The sequence below is a fragment of the Onychostruthus taczanowskii genome, unplaced genomic scaffold (genome assembly GCF_017590055.1).
Source record: "Onychostruthus taczanowskii isolate IOZ18803 unplaced genomic scaffold, ASM1759005v1 scaffold2, whole genome shotgun sequence".
Lineage (NCBI taxonomy): Eukaryota > Metazoa > Chordata > Aves > Passeriformes > Passeridae > Onychostruthus > Onychostruthus taczanowskii.
The window spans coordinates 11,703,548-11,722,708 of record NW_024499239.1 but is presented as its reverse complement, the minus strand read 5'-3'; positions in this window follow the sequence as shown (position 1 = coordinate 11,722,708).

Here is a 19,161-nt window from a genome sequence, read left to right as displayed (position 1 = left end):
CCCCCCCCCCCCCCCCCAAAAGATACTAGGTTTTGAAGTCTGCATCCTTACTTGTATTGAGTAGCAATAGCATTAATTATCTATAGGGTAATGGGATGTGTTGCTTAGCCCAAGTAAGGATAGTTAAGCATAATTATGTCCACAGGTAAGCTGAGGATCTGTTTTTATCGTAGTTCACAGGTGTATGGGATGATTTTGGTAAGATTTGCAAGAGCAACAGTTTTTAAAAGGATCCTGGTCCTTTTGTGAATCCAAGAAGGAAGAAGATTGTATATATTTGGCTTCTTGTCAGCAGAATTACAAGTTCAAGAACATATCAGCTAGGAACCTCCATTACACCTTGGTTTATACATAGACTGAAAATATTTTCAAAAAAGAGAAGAGAGCTTACATTTCCATGTAATTCCAACCTGACATGGGAAGAACTTGGATACAGATGCAGACACAAATAATCTTCCTTAGCAAACTGACATGTTTCATCAGGTGGATCCAAGAAAATTGAATATGTTAGATGAGCTATGAACTTGTCCTTAATCATGTGCCTTCTAGGCAGATATTTCACACTTGGCAGCTGGAGGTCTCCTTAATAATGTCCAGCCTCAATTATTTATTAAGGGCAAATAAGGAGATGGAAATTTTAGTGAATGCAGGCCAATTCCTAAGCCAGCTCAGCAAGATTTCATGGGAAGGAGGACTGAATGGGTCTGTAAATTCCTTTGTAGGCATGAGGTATGGGGCCTGAGACCTGTGGGATAACAAATGACTTTTTCTGCTTCTGCAGAGAAGATAATCCTGCAGGAGTTCTGTCTTATCGGTAGCATCTACAGAAATTGTCAGTACTGTGAAGTGAAAACCCTCAACCTTCCCCGCTGATAAGTGTTCTTTTTTTCCAACATTTGAGGTGTGTGTAGTTTGGAAGTTGTGTAAACAGTCAATTTTTGCCTTTGTTTTGGCAGCCAGTCTACAAGCAAAGGAGCAATGGAAGTCTGATTTATGAAGGGGTTAAGTACTATGTTTCCCACAACACCCTCCCATTCCACTGCAAGAACCACAAACTCAGCACTGAGATGTTTTTAAATCTTTTCTATGTTCCTGAAGACTAAAATACTGTTTCCATTTTCTGCCAATCTCAACCTATTTCTGGTTTACTTACTGGGTGAGAAATAGTGTACATCCTGTGGCTGGTCTAGATAAAAGCACATACAAACTGATCAGATAGTGACTATATGCTGAGCAGCCCAGCAGGTTGTCAAATACTAAGTTCTGTCTACCTTTTCTTCAGTGAGAGTATTAGTATGGTGTCTACCATCTTTTGAGACATCAATTTTCATGAAACTCAGGTAGCAGCTTTGAATTATGGCTGAAAAAATTTAATAAAAATTAGTCAATGAAAGAGAGAAACATCTAACAACCTGTGCAGTCATGTCAGATATAGCCTTGCCAAATCAGACTATAAAATTGAGGGGAGGGGAAAGAAAAGATAAAGGGAGAGAATTATTCAAACAGTAATGAAAGGAATATTTCTTGCCGAAATGAAAGACTGAAACATCTAATTTAGCTTGGCACAAAAGGTTCCATTCACCGTGAAATCAAATATTTTGTTCCAAGGCACTTGTGAGAAAATAAAGAAAATGAAAGGCTAAAGTCAAAGCTGACAGAGAAAAAGCCTTACCCTTGCAAAACAAGTTCTTGGAACTATATCTACAAAGCACTAGAGATCTGAATTGTACTACTTCTATATTTGGAAGGGGGATTGATTCCTATTTTTCACTTTTTTTGTTGCATTGCTCAAGTAATGAGCACCTTTAAGGTATGTGAAATCCCACCTCTTCTAGTACCACTTTTAAAATACACTTTCACAGTCACAATAGGTGAATGTGAATGTGCATGTCCGAGAGAAAGAGATAAGGTTTATAAACAAATTAAAACTATGTCTGCAAGTATGGAGAGGAAATGGGAATACTTCTACCCATGAAAAAAATGTGTTTGACACCCAGGCTGTCCAGGAATTAATACACATATTATTGGTAGGGAGAGAAATTGATTTGATTTGATGTGGAATTTAAGGTATTGCTGACCATCTGAGAATTTGTACCAGCTGCTGAGCATTTACAGACAAGAATTTATCATTTAGGACTACAAACAACATACTTACTCTGATTATTTTTGACACTCTGTTATCAAAAGTTTCTTTGCACTTCTGATCTCAAAACTTAGAAACAATCACCAGAGGCGTTACAGTACTGAGGTGTCATACTGATGTGTCAGTACTTTTATACAAAGCATCTCAGGCCGGAGGTTACCGAGTTGCTGGTGGCTAGGTTTGAAGAGGTGGGAGGAATGTCCTTTGAATTTCTGCTTTAGCAGCCCTGAATGCTGAAATGCTCCACTCTGACTCCAGGTCTTGTGAGGATCAGGTGAAACTAGCTTTCCTCAAGAAGCTAAAGATAAAGATGAAAAGATTTAGTGGCTTGTATTCATTTGCCCATGGGAGGGGGCAAGGAAAGGGCAACTGCAGGTGTTAGCCTGAAACTCCCAGTTGTCCACCATAGAGAATAAGGAATGATTACTTCTCTGTATGATTGCAAGAAGGGAGGTCTCCTTAGAAGATTTTACTAAAGGGAGTTTTTGGCACATCACATATAAAGAATATCCTCGTGAAAGTGGAGTTTGTTTGTAAAAATGTCAATAAGAGTTTTACTGTCATTTATTTAAGAACTTCTGTGATATGTGCCTACTTGGACTGTTTTCCTCTAGAAGGCCAAATGACTCAACCCCAAAAATGTGTATCTGAATACTTCTTTACCTAAGAGATGTTCTGTTCTGGACCCAATCTGTTTTTCTCTGGCTTCATGAGATAATTTATTACCTGAATATAAGTGAACTGTGATGCTGTCCAAGTTCTGGATCTTCTTATAACTGATCCCTGATTGGTTTGATGAAATGATCTGATGATGCTTTTGTGTCTTGCCTTTTATTTATTTTTTCCTTGTATAATGATTGTTATTTTGAAGGACTTCTGGTGATACTAGCCTTTATAAGACAGCAAATCCAAAATTTTTTCTGCCTCAGACAACCTGGAACTTAAAAGTGTAGGTTTTGGATGCTGAATTCTTGAAGCCTTGAATGCTACGATTTTCAGACAGCAGGCTCACTCTGTTTACCTGTGACCACAGTAAGTGGCATGCAAGGTGCTCAAATGAACCCTGAATGTGTTATGTTGTACACCGTGAGGATTACAGGTGGGAAAATGTTGTGCTCTGATAAAGCTAATATCTTGTGCTGATAATTAAGAATATCTGTGCCTGCCACTGATGTTTAGAAAGATGAGAAAAGAAATGGTACATCTTGCAGATAACATATTTTTGTTCTCTGTAGGCCACAATAGTATGTCTGTTGCTTCCAGATGACAAATGTCTGGCATTTAGACAGACTGGGTAGGGCAAGTGAAACAAATATGGCCATACTAAAATTTAGTGTGCCATTGACCCAATTACATGGCATATTTCCCAATTTTTGAGAATTGAACTAGTCTTCAGAAAATTGTTCCAATCAAGACTTAAGTCTTCTAGTACTTGTTAGATGCATATTGAAACAGCTGGATTAGACATTTGAGCTGTGTCTTCATATTTTTTTTTGCATCTTTTCTAATAAGTAAAATGATCTACTCTCCAATAACAGGCACAATGAAAATGATGTTTAGGTGCTATTGTTGCAGACTCTCTGCAAGCTTTGAGGTATTGGCATAATTTACACGTGGCAGAGCTTTGGGAAATAAGCAAGTTTTCAGTTATACAGGTATAGACTTCAGTATCTAAATAAATTAAAAAGTCTAGAGAAAACTGGAATACTTATATCTGTCCTCATCAATTCTTACTAGCCCTTTTGTAAAAGCTTTCCTGAGAGAATAGTGTCAGTACACTCCTTTAAGCTTCACAATGTGTTTGTAAATGACTAAACCTTGCGCAAATAATTAACATAAAGAAAGAAAGATTGATACCAAGGGATGATTCAGTAAATGTAACATGAAATATTGTAAAAATTTTCCCTGAAGTGTGAGAGTTCACTTGTCAGCATTCTGTGAGCTCTCTGGATTGCCAAATTTTGTTTGCTAGAGTTAGTAGTAAAGGGTAATAGTGAAACCTCTGAAAACTACTGACTGACATAGTGGTTTCACCACAATTTCTCTTCATAATGATTTGAAACAAAATTTTTAATTTAATTAAAAAAATAGGAATATTCCTTATGAATAATTTAGCACCAAAATTACTTACACATAGCATAGAATTTTTGTTCTATGGTGACCTTTTTGCCTTGGATTAATTTCAAAAGGTCTGCAATTTATTCTGTCTGTAGTCTGAAAATTTAAATTCTGAATGTATCTACAAGAATGATCACAGACCATAAGCAGCAAAGGAGGAATACATTCTCTGGGTTATCATTTCAGCACTGTGTACACAATATGTCAGAGTCTGAAACTTTCAAATTAATTACTAGTCCTGGTGATGCTGAATGTGTTTTGTTGCCCTTCAAGCTTGCAATTAATATTCAGACAGTTGTGAAGGGAGGATAATTTGGTGATTTTCAGTTTATTCTTCCAGGGAATAAACAAGAGAAGAGAATACATATTTCTCTTTTACTGCAGCTCAGAATCAGTTGATTAAGTTGTGTCTGCAACTGTACACAATCAATGTCAGTTAGAGCACAACTTTATTAAAGTTTTCTTGAATTTACATAACTTTCAGAACCATTACATGTATAATTTATCATGATGATGCAGTATCGTTGTAGGGTATTTATAAGCTTTGTGCAGTGGGGCAGAATTTCAAACCTGGTCCTTCATTAATTTTTAATTCAATAACTTAGCTGAACTAGGTGAGCACTGATAGCAAGAGCACCAAGAGCTTTACCAGTCTTTAAATGAAAATGCTCTCTATGTTCCATGCCTCTGCAGTCCTACGGGACAAAGTTTAATGTGCTTATGAAAGTGTGTTTACCTTCAGCATGTTCACTAAGTTTTTCTTCCAAATAATTTTTACCAGCCTGTGGTTTGAATTTATAGCCAAACAGCTGTAGATTTCAAGTATTTAATTAAAAATAAAATTTTAAAAATCATGGGGGTTTTACTTGGAAAGGGAAATGGTGAGGAAAACCTGAGGTCTCATACATGTATGATAAAATTTCTCATTTCTCATTTTCTGATATCCCTTCTCTAGCCATAGCTCAAAGAAGGTCTTTTTAAAGGAAAACGTTTTCTTCTGTATTTAATCAAATAATGACAAACAAAAACATCAGGAATTATGGATAGTTGGGAAAATATCTTAGATCATAGACACATAGAATAGAATCATAGAATTGTTAAGGCTGGAAAAGAGCTCTAAGATCATTGAGTCCAACCATGGAGTTAGCCTAGCCCCATGTTCATGCCCAAGACATGACCCTAAGTGCCTCGTCTTCTAAATTTGTCTTTTAAATACTTGCCGGGATGGATGATGACTCATCCACTTCCTTGTGTAGCTTGTTCCAATGCTTGAAAACCCTCTTGATGAAGACATGTTTTCCCAATAGCTGATCTAAACCTTCCCTGCTGCAATTAGAGGATCTTTCTTCTTGTCCCGTAACTTGCTATCTGGAAGAAAAGGCTGTAGTGAGATGCAGGTCAATTTCCTTTCAGGTAGTTGTAAAGTTGTAGGTGGCCTTGGTGAGGGTGGGATCTCAACCTTGACTTTTTTAGCTGTTTGAAAATCTGTGTCTAACTTCACAAAGCCTCTGACTCCTAAAGTGTGGCAGAGAGAATAGGGACAGGCGCTCGGAAGATCTCGGGCTGTCATGGAAACCGATAGGGCCCCTCTCTCCCCTGACTTAGAGAGATAAGAGATAGCCACAGGAAAAGAGGCCAAAGAATGTAACCTCTCCTAACACTGGCCTCTCCCAGTTTCCCTGCTAACCATAAAAGGTAAAAGTTAGACCCCAGTGAGTAGAGGTAGAACCAAGGGTATATATATCGATGAGAAAACCAATAAAAGGCTTTTGAACGGTCCGCCATGCTGGTGTCTGCGACTTCTTAGCCCGAGCAGCCTTGGGGATTTGGGCTGCCGTGCTGTGTTCTGAACCAGGGCGCCGGGCCTTTAACCATAAGGCCACACTAAAGTCATACTTTCTATATTGTTTGAGATGCTTTAGGAGGGTGCTTTTTGTTTTCTGCATAGTGAGGATGATCTGTTTCTAATGACACCTCAACATAAATGAAGAAAAAGGTTTAATTATTGAAATTCCAGCCATTGGAAACTGTTGATAATAAGAGATAAATAGCAGATCCTACTCTCGTTGAAATAATAATAATAATGTCAATTTCTATTGATTTTTTTGTGTTTAAAGAAAGCCTCAAGTGAATGGAAGATCTATTCCTTTCTGCTACAGTCACACTTTGTATTGGTCACTGGAAGTACTCTTTCTGGATAAGCTGACTTCTTGATCTTTCAGAAATGTGTGTGACACATTTAGCCTGTAACACTCTTCTCTCATTTACTAATTGTGGGTGAAGGTAACAACCAATATGCATAATTTCTCACACAAAATACTCCAACATTATGTAGAATGTTAAATACAAATAATGCTACTCTGGGAGTGAAAGAAAATGGAAGAAAAGAAAGCAGCTTAAATCTCTCCCCGTTCCACCCCCCAACCTTCCTCTTCTATTCCAGAAATAGAAACCATGATGAAAAATGATATTGTAGCTTTGAGACTCTCTTTGGGCTGCAGACAAAAAAGAACAAAATTAACCTTGTTATATTTTTCCTTCCATAGTCTGAAGAAGGCCACATGGTTGAGATTTCACTTCTCATTTCTATTTCCAGGGCATATTTTCTTATCCTCTTCATAAAAGAATGGATTTTATAGCCATGTGTTGATCCAGCAGCTGGTTTGTTTTTTAAATGAAAACGTTATCTGTTTTTTATTCCAATACAATTTTAAGCAGTTTTACTCAGCATATTTGAATTCAAAATCCTATTAAAGGTGCAATATTCCTCTACTACTTTGTCCCCCACTGTGCTGACATTCAGTTTCTCCATTTTGAATAGAAATATAATATTGTATATCTGTTCAGGTTGATGTAATTTCCAGCAGTGAATTACCAGTCATTGGGCTGCCTGTTCACCTTCCTATCATGGAAATTTTGTATTCGCACATATTTTTCTCCACATTTACAAAATGAATTATGGCTGGCTATCTTGCAATTGCTTTATAGCAGCACTTTCTTTCTAAATCCAGGAAACTTATCCCTTTGCTTCCTACCATCTGATGGAAGTAATAAGAATTGCTGAGTTAAGATAAACACCCTCATTTTGTGGTAGAGAAGGGAGGGGGATAAGAAGGAAAATGTTAATTTGTTTTAAAGTTAAAAGTACTGACCCATGCACTGAAGATAAGCATATCTAATTTTAAATCTTCCATATCTATTGTAATGTCTAATTGCATAGTTAAATGAGCTATAAAAGCAGAAATGCTGCTGTAACCTCTAAACAATTTTACACAGTTCTAGAACATTTGAGATAACAGAAGAAAGCTTAAAGAAGCTTTTCTCCTCTAGTAATGTTAGTACTTCAGAGGACAGTGTTTATTGAACAGGAGAGGCTTTCTGCTTGGGCAGCACTTTCCTGTTACTCTGGACACACTTTAGATTTAAGGAGGCCATTGAATGCATCATGTGGGCTATGAACACTCTAAAAAGGTCCAAAGCCATTAGTGGAAGTGTCACTCAGTGCTCAGTTCTCGTCTTGGATTGATGTAATGCTGGAATAACTTGATTGAATTCAGTAACTTTATTCTAAATTAACATAATTGCTCTCATAATTATTTAGCCTACAGAAGCATCTGGAGCCCCTAACTAGGTCAGGGCACAATTTCACTGGGCTCTCTGCATTACACACACACATACACAGGTTAATATGTCACACAGCTTTATGTACAGACTGCCTCTCTCTGAATACTTGCTTGGGGCAAAATAAAACAACAGAGAGGTGAATCCACTAGTCTGAGTGTTAGTCTCTGTGACTGACTTCACTGAAAGTCCCATAGACTTTCTGTGCCTCTGCTGTCTTTCTAGAAACTGCTGATGGTAGCGCTTCTCTTGTTTTATGAGAATAATTGCATTTAAAATTGTGAAGTGCTCAGGCACCATGGTAATGGGGAGATGCATAAGTGTTGTGGATAGACAAGGTAATCTGCATCCAATTGTTCATGCTTTATAGCCCTTAATGACAGATACTTCAGGGGAGTTGTTTATATCCTCAAGATGAGATGTGCCAGCATATTAGATTTTTTTTACTACTGAGGGGTAAAAAGGAAAATACAAAGTAGCTGTAAAATAATAACTTCTCTGCAGACTGTAAAAGACTTCAAGTTTAATAACAGCAATGATTGTTTCTAAGGTTAAATGAAATCACAATACTGTCTCTACAAAGTGGGAATTACACACACCTCACACAGCACAGCTCATATTTCCTGTAAATGTAAAGTACAACCTTTTGTTTCTACTCAGAAGTTTGAGTCTAATGATGCTTTAGGCAATAATGAAAGTTCTTGAAAAGAACATTATGTATTGTTCCTTAACTCTGCCCTGCCTGAATTGTCATTAATTTGTTGTGCCTAGCAAATGGAAAGTACTAGGACAGGAGCTGAGTGGCAGTTGCACCAAATTAATTTGGGATTCTGAAGTGTGTTAATGTTCTTAGGGTGACTGGCTTCAGTGAAGCTAGGATATAACTTCAAGACACTTGAAGTTGACCTGATTATACCTTCTTTTTATTTCCCAAACTATCGAGAATGACAGATACTGTCAGAGAGAACTTCCCAGGGTTTTATGCTTCCAGGATTTGACAATTTTTGCTAAAAAGGAAAATGAGTTACATGGAGAGAGAATTTATTTACCCCCTTTTTTCAGCAAGACCAGAAAGGTTTAGACCAGCTCTTCTGATAACACATCTTAGTACTCCTCAAGCTATTATGTGACCAGTGACCAGTCTGATGTGATCATTCTGATGGCTGGGTGAAGTACAAAAGTCTTTATGTGCTTTTTTGTGATACAGAATTCAGACTTAGAAGAAGTTCCTTATCTAATTTTTGTAGCAGTACTGTAAGGGATCTGGGCCCAAATGAATTTACTCCCCAAAAAGACCATTTACCTTTTGGTAAATAAAAATGGAATTTGTGTTATTCCAAAGTTTCTACTACTGCCTCTTTACTGATCAGATTTTTGGCTGCAGGATCTTCAGACAGCTCAAGTTAAATTTGGGATAGCCCAGTGCTGTACTATAAATGCTGGAATTGCAGGAACATGATTGTGCAGCAAAAGGACTGACCAAAGTTTTCTGTATCTACATACCTGCGTTTAGATGTACTTTTTAAAGGACAGTCTTAATATTACTGTGGACACACAACTTTATTTATTTATTTATTTGTTTTTTAAATTTCTGTCTTGTCCTGAGTTCAATAGCCAAACCTTGGAGTGTAGATGTGAGGCAAAGTTTTCTGGGTGCTTGCTTGGTTTTGGTTTCCTTTTAACTTCCTATAAAAGACCTATTTTTCTTACATCTTTATCAGTACCTTTTCAGTCTCCATTTTATAAGCTTCAATACTTTCTCAGTAGCATCTTAGAAAGTATAGTTTACTGGAGATAACTCCTAGGATTCTCTAGACAGGAGAGACTTGCATGGTTTGTACATTCTTGCTCCAGTGGTGGTTGTTTTTTCTAAAATTTTGTATCATGACTGATGTGTCTGTAAGGAGAATTTCATAGAAAAATGTGTGACTAATACTTTGCCTTAGTATTATATAATAAAAAGTAATGCCTTCTTTAAATTCTAGTGTCTTTGAGGATACTCTCTTCTGAATAACCAAAATGCTTTGGTTGCAAATTTCCAAGTATCATGAGTTTCAAGGGAAAGATTGTGAGGAATTAATTTTAACAAAGCCATGTGGTAGAAGATTAATGGATTATTTGCTTTGAGAACAGTGGAAAGAAATGTGGGACTCTGCTTTTAAATTTATCAGAAATCTAACTATATAATTGAGTTAAAGTGTGGAAATGTCTTAACTGTGATGGTTGCTTGCCACTTGATTTCTCAAATGAGGGAGACTTTTGCAGCTGATCCACAGAAGACCAAAGCATTGGCTTACTCTGACATATAAAGTAAGCAAAAATGTTTTTCCATTGTGTCAAGATGTTTGTGTCACTGGTTTTACTTATGCTACTGTTACTAATGTACAGTCATTGTAGTTAGCCAGTGCTGGAAAAGATAAAATTAATGCTGTTAATTCAGCTACAAGGTTCGTGGATCTGTGAGCAGTTGAGCAACATAACTAGGGGTCACCACCTGGATTAATGATGCTTCATGTCTTGGATTGATCATATCTAAATGTTAATCAATTCCAACCAAATGCCTGATGCTGGTTCTTTTCTTTTCCAATTTGTTATTTGTCAGTAATATGGAATCAAACAAAGATATTAAGCTCCCAAGTCAATTAAAGTGCTGTTGCTACTATAATTATCAGCTGCTTCTTCTTATGATAGATTTATTTAGAAATATCTATACTTGTTTTTACACAAATATGGCAATTTGTTCTTGATCAACTAAAGTAACTGTGTATTTCATTTGTATTTTTACTAACAGATAGCATCCCAAGAGTTCAGTTATCTTATGTGATGGGCAAAGAACTCTGGTGAGTGACTTAGAGGACAAAGTAATTTAAATACTGATATAGAAGAATTTTGAGATCAAACCAAAGGATGGCAATGTCAACTAAAAGTGGCATTCAGGTCAATAGAAAGATATACTCAAGTAAATTCCCACTAAAAATTATTTCTCTGTACTGACTAAAACAACTTCTTTTCTGATATTGAATGAGAATTTTTACAGACCAAGTACTCCTTTTATGTCTGATGCTTATTGGACAAGGAAGATTGATTTGCCTTTCTCAATGTCTTACATGAAAATTATTTTTTTCTCTAATCTCTTTTCTCACATTAAAATTTCATCTTGGTGAAAACATTTAACTCCTTGATGCCTTGATCACAGCTTTCCAATCATTCTTGGAGACAGAAAATTTCTATCTGGAATATGAGAGTTTACAGGGTGACCATATGCCCTGTCATTGTGGCATGCGTTAGATAAGAGGTTTTCATACTCCTGCTGATTATATTCCAGCTGGTGTCACTGACACACAGTGCTCATAACATGTGCACATATGAATAAGACTAAAGGATATAGTAACAGGCTTGAGATAGACATTTCCAGAAAAACACTGCTTTCCCCTTTTCTTTATGTGAATGCAACAGCATTTCTTTCTCTTCTCTGGAGTTCACTAAATCTCTTTATTCTTATACAAAACTGGGATGGGCAACACTGTCAGGTAAAGATTTTATACCTGAGTCAAATAAGTCAGAGATGGAGAAGCCCTATCTCACGTTGTAGGTCTTTTTTCTATTCTGGATAATTTCTGTCTAAATATATTTTTCTCTCATTGCTTTGAGAGTGTCTGCACCATAATAGTATACAAACACATAACTGGATTATGATAGAAAATTAATATTTTATCATAGAGAGCTCTGGGTGCCTATGACATCAGTGTGAGAAGCTCATTTAGGAAGCCTGTGAGTGTTTTGCTGATAGGACTGCACTCATGACACCTGCTTCTTGCATAAAGTAAGATTTTTCTTTTAGTTGTTTAGATGAAGGTGCTTGCTTATATTATCTATTTATTATTGAGATTTGACTCTCCTAAGAACATCATCTTCAGCATAAGAGAGATTGCTGAAAGGAAAGAGAGTCTATAATTTTTCTGCACTTTTGTTTAGCTTCTGTGGTTCTAATGAGTTACCAGAATGAAGTTGTAATGACAGTAGCCATTCAATATGTTGGCTTTGGTTCTGGAATCTCTAGTTGCAGTTACCCAAAGCTACTAGTGAAGGCAATATGCTTATCATCAGAAATAGATTTTTGTCAGTAGACTCAGTACCAAAAATTACAAGTTTGTCTTAGTAGATATTCAAACCCTTCAAATTTCTTGTTGTCTATCTTAATTGTATTTTAACTACAATTTCCACAAACTTAACTGCAAGAAGAAATTGTACAGAGATAGTCCCAGACACAAGAGAACTGAAAAAGATATTTTTCTTGAATGCAGGAAGGGATTTTTTTGTTTGTTTGTGGTTTTTTTTCTTTTTTCTGTTGTTTTTTGTTTGATTGAGTTTTTTTCAAGGGGAAGGGGTGGCAGGGACAGATTTTGTGCTACTATTTATTTTCATGGTTAGTTCAGCCTCCACTAATCCCATGTTTTAACTCCAGCTTTTTCTGCATTAAATAAAAGATTTTACCTGAGCATCTGAATACCACTCTAGGGTTTTTCCCCAGGCCTCCCCTCCCCTCAAAAAAGAAAAAAGCAGTGTAAAAAGACTATCTCTGGGTTTGGAGATGTTGTGCTATTTTTCCCCCACCATGATTTTAGAAAATTTATTAAAATAATTTGCAAAAGGCAAATCATAGCATTTTTCTGACTCTGAGAATAATATTGAGTGGATTTTTTGCTTATTATTCTAGCATTTCAACTTCTAAGGCATACTTCTCATTATCATACTAGGGCAAGTTACAGAGTTCAGTGACCAGAAGCATCAAGAAGTAATTAAAAAAATCTCAAATGATGTCTAATTAAAAACTGTTCCAGGCAGAATGAATTAAACAGCTTAAAGTTGCTTACTGCATCCATCTTCCTGATGTCTGAAGGAGTTGAGTTGCAGAGGTGAATCATATAATGGTAAAAAGCCCTTGCAGTAGGTAAATTCAGAAATGGGGTAGACAATAAACTGAAATTACAGAATAATCAGGCTGGTAAATTACATCATCAAATTTCTTGGCAAGAATCATTTAAAAAAAAAAGTTTTATTGGCTACCAAAGGCAGAGCCATAAGAGCTGTAGATTTTTTGTGGCAGATGAGGTGGTGTAATGACATCAATCAGATCCTTGGGTAGAAGCCAATGCAAGGTTTTAAGAGGAGGGCTAATACATGCCAGCTTAGTTTGATATCTGATCAAGCCATGTTGTCAAATGACATCCTAATATAATTTCCAGTCTTTCTGCTGGTAAATCTGTTGAACTCTCTTCCTTTCATCCTATTTCACTTCCCTATTCTTTCTTGCTCCTTCCCCACTCCCAAGGTTAGTATCAATGTGTCTGTTAACTGTATCTGCATTATGAAAGGCTAGCAATCCAAATTCTCATCCATCCCTACAGCAACATTTTTGGTCTGTAAAAACTACTGAGAGCTATAAGCAGAAACCCAGTTCAGAGCCACAAAGCTAAAATCTCCAATATAGAATTTAGTGACAATGACAAAAAGAATCAAACCTAGCTGCCTTGGCCAAATTGATGCCCACTAAGTTAATAGTTTAAAGAAGCATTTGCTTTGCTGTCTGCAGAGTTTGATAAGCAGTAGTTCATAACAATACTAGTGTTTATATCTGCCTAAATTATGTATGTGCAAAGAAGAGTATCTGATACTCACCGTTTTCTGTTCTTCAGAAAAGAATACTTAATTATTAAAAAAAATCAGTAAGTCACTATCTTGAGATGTATGGACAAGTTACACACTACATTATGTTCATTACACATGAACACAATGTATCTCCTATTCTAAACACAATTAATTTGTTAGTTATGATAAAGATAAAGTAAATGAAAGTTGACTAAACTCTGAATAGAAAATAATAATAAAATATATTTAATTCCTTGAATGACTCACTACAAAGAAAGAATTCTACTGCTAAGTCCAAGAATGTCCATCTATGACTTGATACAATGCAGAATATGAATTGTATTATAATTTTAAAATTTTATTTTATCATTCTTTAGTGAGCACTTTTAGGATGATGCTGTTTAACTAATTGCTGTAACAAGTGCCCTGTTACTTAAACACTATGGCTGAGAGCATTATGCAGACTTCAGGAGCCTGGAGACAAAAAGTAAGTCTAGCAACAGAGCCCATTGCGCTGAAGATATATAAATTAAAAAGATTAGAACTGACTGCTCTGGGCAGTGTAGAGTAATGATTTTTAGGCCAACGCAAGATTCTAGATGCTCCAGGAAAATCCCATGATGAGCAATGTCAACTGATGTCAAACACTACTGAAAGATCTAAGATAATAAATGTAGCAAGGCCAGTTGGTATTGAAAGCAGGTGGTTAGCCATGTTCCACAGGGCAATCTCTAGGCTGTGAAAAATCCTAAAATCTGAAGGAGATATGTACTTAGGAAACCCAAACCCATGATCAAAGTATTATTTTCTCTAAGTGTCCCTTAAATTAAAAAAAAAAATATTTCTACTATTAAAGGAAAAAGAATTGACCTTAAATTTAAATATTAAACTTAGCCCTGTAAAATATATATTTATAATTATAAACCAACACTGTATACATAGCAAGTTTTCATGGTATAAAAATCTGTCCTCCCAGTAATAATCACTATATGCACTAGTGAGTGTATCAGGTTTGGTGATTTTTCAGAGGAAAAAATATCATTAAAAAGGTCTTAAGGAATATGTGACTAAGGAGAACTGGTTGTAAAACAGGTGCAGACAGTAGCATTTAAGGAGATTGAAGTTTAAATTAGAATTTCTAGTTATGTTGTATCCATTATATGCAATGACAGAAACATGTCTGGAGGACCTTGTATAGATTCAACAAAGGTCTACTGTTTATTTTGATTGACAAAAAAAGGAAATACAGATTAGATGCCAACCCTCATTAATAACCTTTGCATAGTGGAAATCAGGCAGATAAAGATGACTTTGAAAGATTGTGCTTATCATGTATCATCAAACTACAGATAAAAATTATATAAGCAATAGTCAACCAAAATACAAATTTTGGTGTAGAGTGAACCAATGCAATGGAAAAAAAAGGCTGAATCTAACAGTTTTGCTTTATAGACATAAGGCAAAATGAGGTGATAGGATTTGATTTGCTCTTGAGGAGGATATATCTGGATTCCATTACAGTCTGGTGTTTTGGTTTTTCTTTTTAATTGGCAGGGGATTTGTTACTGTAGTTTTGAGGTTATGTTGTAAGTACATGTGTTATGGTGTAACTACACATTAAGGAGCAGAGAATATTTTTTTTCTTATTAATTTTAAGTGACTTACTAGGTATAAGACAACTGAACTGTGGGCATGGTGTGCAGGAGTGACTGGGGCAGGCATGGCAAGTCTTGCTAGGATATGGTCAGACCTTGAAGACTGATGGTGCAGCTAACCAGTTGCAGTTGGACCACTGCATTTTACCTTTTTACAGAGATCCAGGAATTATATTCTTTACACATAGTTCAGTGGGAACCTAATTGATAATAAAATTCTGTGGAAAAGTTTTATGACTCTTAGTCATTGGCCCTGGGTCATATCTAATGAGCAAGAAAAGCAGTTTCTCCTATATCCTCTCATATTTTTCCTACATAATTCTTAAAGTTCTTTTTGTATATAGAGCAACCAGATAATCTGAATACCCAAAGTATTCTCAGTGGATGCAAAAAAAAAAAAAAACCAAAATAAAAAATCTTGTCTCACCCTGACAATCTGAATCAAACTGTGGGTGAGTTTGCTTACCCTAACAAAGATCTGGCTTCTTTAAGAAGGTTCTATAAACTAATCTGCTACATTTTTAGATTGGTTATATTTTGGTTATCTCTCAAATACCACTTTATTAGACAGTTTTGCCTAATTACTTTTCTGTAATCAGGAACTGCTGGCTAAGAAAAAAGAATTGTCATATCTTGAGATATGGTATCCAGGGAGGTCCATATCATTCTTATAGGATTATATTAAGAGTGGATTAATTGAATGAGTCCCTATTCTTATTACAATCTCTCCTTATTAGAATGGATTAATTTATCACATTTTCTTTCCTCTTCACAGTCTTTGACATAAGAATGAATTATCACACTTTTCATTGGTGTTTTTCCAACTGGGTGATGGCTGCCTTGCTTTTCAGCCTGTTCAGAAAAGAGAGGAATATCAGTAACTTGCTGTAATGAACTTGTGTGTTGGCAGATGGAGGAATAGGGGGGATTCTGTTTTACAAAGGATTGCAGTGAGAACTCTGTGCTCCAGAAGATTCTGAATACCTGGCAGACTTCTGTCAGTTGGATTCAAGAAAAGATGTAGAGAGGAGTGTAATTGAACAGTCTCTCTGTCTGTAGACCAATTTTACCATGGTTGACATTTTTACTGTGGTTTACAGTCATACTCTTAATTTTGGTTTAAGGAGAATAGCTGAGACGAGCAACTTCTGTTGTCTGCTGACTGCTGTGTTTCAAAATCTTCATACCTACAGCATCATATTTCTTTGAATCAGTCAGCTTTCAACTCCATGCGCATTATAGTAAGTGTGCTATGTTAAGGTGTCTACTCATGCAGTCATTTTTTGATATTGCAAAACTTAATTTTCCTTCTGAAATGAAGATGCCATGGTGGAAGAGCACCTTGCACATAAAGTATATTTATTCTGTATTTTAAAGTGCAGATCAAGTATGACCTTAATAGAGCTAGCTCTAGCATATTTTTAGGGAAAAACATTGAGCTTTGTGATAGAATCACAGCATCTTTAAAGTTGGAAAAACGCCTCTAAGACCGAGTCCAGCCATTAACCTAACATTGCCAGGTCTACCACTTAAACCATGTCCCTAAGCACCATATCTACAGTTTTTGAACACTTCTAGGGATGGTGATTCCACCACTTCCCTGGGCAGCCTATGGCAATAACTGGCAAACCTTTCAGTAATGAATTTTTTCCAAATATCTAATCTAAACTTCCCCTAGCACAACTTGAGGATGATTCTTCTTGTCATATTGCTTGTTCCCTGGGAGAAGAGACTGACCTCCACCTGTCCACAACCTCCTTTCAGGTATCTGTAGAGGGTGATAAAGTCTCTACTTAGCCTTCTCTTCTCCAGGCTAAAAACCTCAGCTGGTCCTCATAGGACTTGTGCTCCAGACCCCTCACCAGGTTCATTGCTGTTCTCTGGACACATGCCAGCACCTGTCTTGTCATGAGGGGCTGAAAACTGGACACAGGACAAGAGCTGTAGCCTCATCTGTGCTGAGTACAGGAGGATGATCATTGTCCTGGTCCTGCTGGCTACACTATTGCTGACAGTGGCCAGGATTTCATTGGCTTTCTTAGCCACCTGGGCACACACTGGGCTCATGTTCAGCAGGCTGTCACCCAGCACCCCCATGTCCTTTTCTCCTAGGCCGCTTTCCTGCCAGTCTTCCCCAGTTTGTAGCATTCCATGCTGTTGTTGTGACCCAAGAGCAAGAGAGAGCATTTGCCATACAGAACCTCATTCCCTTGGCCACAGCCCATCCAGATCTATCTACAGAACCTTCCTACCCTCCAACAGTTCAACAGTCCTGCCCAAACTGTCATCTGCTTGCTGAGTGCGCACGTTATCTCCTTATCCAGATCATTGATAAAGATATTAAGCAGAAGTGGTCACAACACTGAACGTTGGGGAACACCACTTGTGACTGGCCATCAACTAATTTAACTCCATTCACCATCCAGCCAGATTTTAACCTAATGAAACTGCACCCATCCAAGCCATGAGCAGACAATTTCTTCAGGAAAATGATGCAGGAGACAGTGTCAAAGGCTTTACTAAAATCCAGCCAGACAATGTCCACAGCCTTTCCCTCATCCACTGAGCAAGTCACCCTCCCATAGAAGGAGATCAGGCTGGTGAAGCAGGACCTGCCTTTCACAAACCCATGCTGGCTAGATTGTGCTGCACATGCTGTGTGATAGCTCTCAGGATGATCTATTCTGTGACCTTCCCTGGCACCAAGGTCACGCTGACAGGCCTGTAGTTCCCAGGAGGTGCATCAGTACTGCACTTTTAGGTCTTAGTAGAGCTTCAATGAAACCAGGAAGTGCAAAGGTACAGCTACATCTGACTACTTTCTTTAACACAAATGCTGCTATGCATTATGATTTGACACTGAAGAATCAGGGCAAGCAGACTCCCTCCCAGAAGGGCTAAACAGCTTAAAGTTTATAAACAGAGGTCCAGAATTTGTTCTGTGACCCCACAGAAACCATTTAGAATACTGGTCACAGAGCACAACATACATGCTTCTAAGCCTGTGCCCGGGGATGCATATAACTGTTAAGGTAAACTGCACAGCCTAGAAGCGTGAAGAAAATGTTACTACCATCCCGTTTTATAGTATTAGTATGTAAATAGTATTTGATTTTAAGTGGTCTTTTTTCTCCAAGGTGTCCTAGGATGGAGATCATATTTTTCTTGAGTGGCTCAATCACTGCCACTCCAGCAGAATGAGTGTAGTCTGGGCACTTCCAAGGCACTAAAGACTATCTGAGGTGTAGACCTGGATTCCAGATTCCGGTTAAGGCATGCAGGGATTCCTACTCCACAATGGGTTGCATGGGTAATTTTCTGTGCTATTTCCTCTACTTTGGTCAGTGTATTTTATGTGCTTCAGAGGTGGTAAGGCACGTCTCAAGCACAGCCATGCACAATCCTATATATTATATTTTGTTTGTATACAAAGTGGTAGAGGAAGAATAATTTCCTTCTTATTTCAGCTAGTTATTAGTTTGTACTATAAACATGAGGAGTAGTGACCTTTTTAATTCATTTATTCTTACCAAGCTATTTCTTTAGTATTATCTTATAGGGCTGAGGCAGTTATGGCAATTATACGGTATATAAAATCTATTCTCCTTTATACATATGAAATTTACTTAATTTCATAGAGCGTCTTTCCATGCTTGTATTAAAGAGCCATATGAATAAAAATAGTCTTCAGAATAAAATTACAGGCATACTGTAGACATTGTCTAAGTTTAGTGCCTTCCACACAAACAAAAAAAAAATGGTAATTTTTCAAATGACTTTTAAGGAAACCTTCCAGAAGTTTTTTTCTTTTCTTTTTCAGCTGTAAAAAATTATCCTCTTTTTGTTACATTTTCTAACTCAATTTCAACTCTATTCTTTTCAATGAGATGGCAGTCAAAGGAGGAGATTATCCTGCTCTGCTCTGCACTGAAGTGGCCTCACTTTGAGCCCTGTGTGCTGTTTTTTGGCACCACA